The following is a 3019-nucleotide window of genomic DNA, read 5'->3' on the forward strand; positions in this document are numbered from 1 at the left end:
GAGAGAGAGAGAGAGAGAGAGAGAGAGAGAGAGAGAAAGAGAGAGACCCAAAAATTGAATGCGTTTAAACGGGAGGACTCGCAGAGCAATGTTTCCGAAAGGGGGATCTGCGCGAATGTCTGTATATAGTGAACTTTGACACTACTATTGAAACTGACACGTTTCTATGGAGATCGCTGCCTTATATGGAGCTCGTGTCAAGGAGCCAAGAGAAGGGCTGCTGGCAACTGATAATCAAAGGCGACTGACTGGTCAGAGCCCTGAATCGGGGGTGGGTGGGTGGGGGGAGAGAAAATGGGAGGCTAAGGTTAGCCAAGCCTCCCGCACGCCATTGGTTGGCGGGCCCCTCCCCCACCTCTTTTTCTTTCTTTCTTCCCCCCCTCCCTCTTAGCTACCTACTGACTGGGATGCGAAGGGGAGGAGGAGAGAAAGTGAGGGAGGGGGTGTGCTTCTGACAAGCGCAATTTACATTGAGATCGCCCTGCGCTGCTATTTACTCTGAGACCTGATTAGTATGGGTCGTCTATGGTCACACACACACACACACACACACACACACACACACACACACGAGGGGGAGGGAATGTAGACCGGGAGAATGCATTGCGATGTGCGAAAAGAGGATTAGAAGAGAATTATTTTGAATTCTTTTGAAAAGTTTTAAAAATTAGATTGTATGCGAGTGAAAAGCGTGTCACTGAAAATGTTGGAAAAAATTTAATGGGCGTGAACCCCTACCATTATAATGATCCGTGAAATAATATGCTGGGTTTGGATTGTTTGCCCAAGTGTGGTTTCTGCTCACTTTATTTCCTTCTTAGAAACAAAGTAGGGTTTCCCTATTTTTTTTTGACGCAAAGTACATCTTGGTTTTATAGGTTTAATTATGAAAAAGCATACTCCTGGAATTTGCAGCTGTTATTTCAAATTCGATCCGAATCAACGATTCTTATTCACTCCAAAGATGATTTAAAAAAAATAAACTTTTCAATCAACCCCGATCTCTTTTTCCTTTTGTATTCTCAGGCTGTTCCAAACTTCAAACAACGCATCAATAATTATGAAAAAAGAAGTCCTCATTTTGTTGGGGGCGCTTAGAGCGGTCAAGACAGGGTCTCTGGAAGAGAGGGAGGAGTGGGCGAGAAGATGTGAAAAGGTGGAGGGAGAAGGGAAGGGGTAGGAGGAGGAAAAGACACAGACGCGACCGAGACCTCGATTCCCGAAGGTGATTGGTCGCCGAAGGAGGGGCCGGCAGGAGGAGCGGGTCCCGCCGCGGGGCCTGCTGGAATCGCTGGCTCCGGCTGCCACCTAGCGGACGGGAGTCGCGCCCCGGCGGTGCACAGCCGAGTCCCTCCCCTCCCCGCTGGCAGCCTGTCTCCCCCCCCACCCCCACCCCGCCCCCAAACGAAGACAGCGCTGTGAAAATTCTTTCAATGGATTTTTTTTCCTTGAAAGATCGTACTGAGGGAAAATGATACTTCTATTAGTTACATATTCTCCAATAGCACACGCGCACCCCCCTCGTTTTGAGCTCGCTTCCCGGGCAGGCTCGGGCGGGCGCAGGAGAAGCTCGGAGTGACAAAGCCACCGCCGCTGCCAGCGGTCCACCGCCTGCCTGCCCCGGGGCTCGGCAGAGTGTAAAAGTTTGTCTCAGGTCGAGCATCCCGAGCTCCAACACGCTCTCAGGTAAAGGCGGATGTAAGTGGTCCTACGGTATTGACAGAGGTAGGGTTTGTTTTTAAATACTGGTTCTCACTTTAAATCTCACCAGGGAGGGGTTTAGGGAACCCAGCGCGTTTGGGGTGCGTTTTCCAGGCGCTCCAGTCTCCACGCCCAGAGCAGAGGACCGCCTAGTGATGAGCAGAAGCGACGGCTTTTAAAGAGCAGAATAAAGCCTTTCCCGTGCCTGCCCCCCACCCCGCCCCGACCCTCCAGCTCCAATAATGGAGAGATTGTCTATGCACTCCGCCGGCAGCGGCCCATTGTACGCAGCTGATGGAGAGGAGGCGCCCAGGGGCGGCGGGAGCTCTTCGCCCTCACCCCTCTCAAATAAATGCGTTCAAATCTTTTGGTCAGTTAAAAGGTGAAACAACACGATTACAACAGACCCCCCCCGCCCCCGCCCCCGAGAAATTCAAGCTCTCTATGTACCAATTCTAAATTTTATTCCCTAGACTGCACGGAGGCAGGGAGTCCAGGGCAGAGGAAGACAGGCAGAGAGGGGGAGACAGGGAGACGGAGGGAGCCCGCGGAGAGAGAAGCTTGTAGGAGCAGCGGCCGAGCAGGAGAGGGAGCGAGCGCCGGGACACGAAGGCCCTCGGGACACCCGGTCCGTGGCCCAGCCAACCTCGGACCCTGAACCGCGCGTCGTGGACACCAGACTCGGCCAAGTCCTGTCCCCACCAGGCAAGTACCGCGATGATGCTGGGTTCTCTTGATCTCGGGCTTGGTAATACAGGCCGGCTGGGAGGAGCCCACGGGTCTCCCCTGGCCGGGCCAGGAGCCCTTGCAGACCGGGCGGGAAGAGGAGGGCCTGGCGGAGAGCTGCCCTCGCTCGGCCTTGGTCCCGCAGCGGCGCGGAGGCAAAGCTCGCGGCCGCTATGCTTCAGTGGCGGCGAGGACCGTGCCAATTAGTCCAAAGCTAAAAAACGGACCCGCGCCTCATCTTTAACCTCCCGCCCACTCCCCATTGCAGCGGGGACGGCTGCGGGCCCCCAGCGCTGGGGTAGGGGCGGGGGGCGGACTGGTGCGCTGCACACCACTCGTGCGCCGCTGCGCAGCCGAGCCGCTGGGAAGCAGACTGCGAAGTCTGGCCCGGTGGCCCGGTGCCTGCACCAGCCTGCTGGCCGGCCCGGGCTTCCTCGGAGGCTCGGCCGCCCACCTGCGGGCGCCGTTGGAACGCGATCCCTTAATGTAACGCCATCGATGGCTGCCTGTTTGATGTGGGCGATAGTGTCAGCGGATTAAAAGGGACACCCAGACGTTCTTCTGACAAGCGCAATTTACATTGAGATCGCCC

The 3019-nt window shown here is 55.7% G+C and overlaps 1 long non-coding RNA gene across 1 annotated transcript in view; it reads left to right on the forward strand.

Annotated features, from left to right (window-relative positions):
• Positions 1-1429: 1429 nt before the first annotated feature.
• The window catches only part of LOC123521134, a 217531-nt gene continuing 215941 nt past the window's right edge, over positions 1430-3019 (forward strand). Inside the window, exon 1 of the long non-coding RNA XR_006679611.1 lies at positions 1430-1686. This is a non-coding gene — a long non-coding RNA (uncharacterized LOC123521134). The remainder of the gene's footprint in view (positions 1687-3019) is intronic.

This window comes from Echinops telfairi, unplaced genomic scaffold (assembly GCF_000313985.2).
Source record: "Echinops telfairi isolate 266 unplaced genomic scaffold, ASM31398v2 ScPeMD7_7469;HRSCAF=8507_1, whole genome shotgun sequence".
NCBI lineage: Eukaryota > Metazoa > Chordata > Mammalia > Afrosoricida > Tenrecidae > Echinops > Echinops telfairi.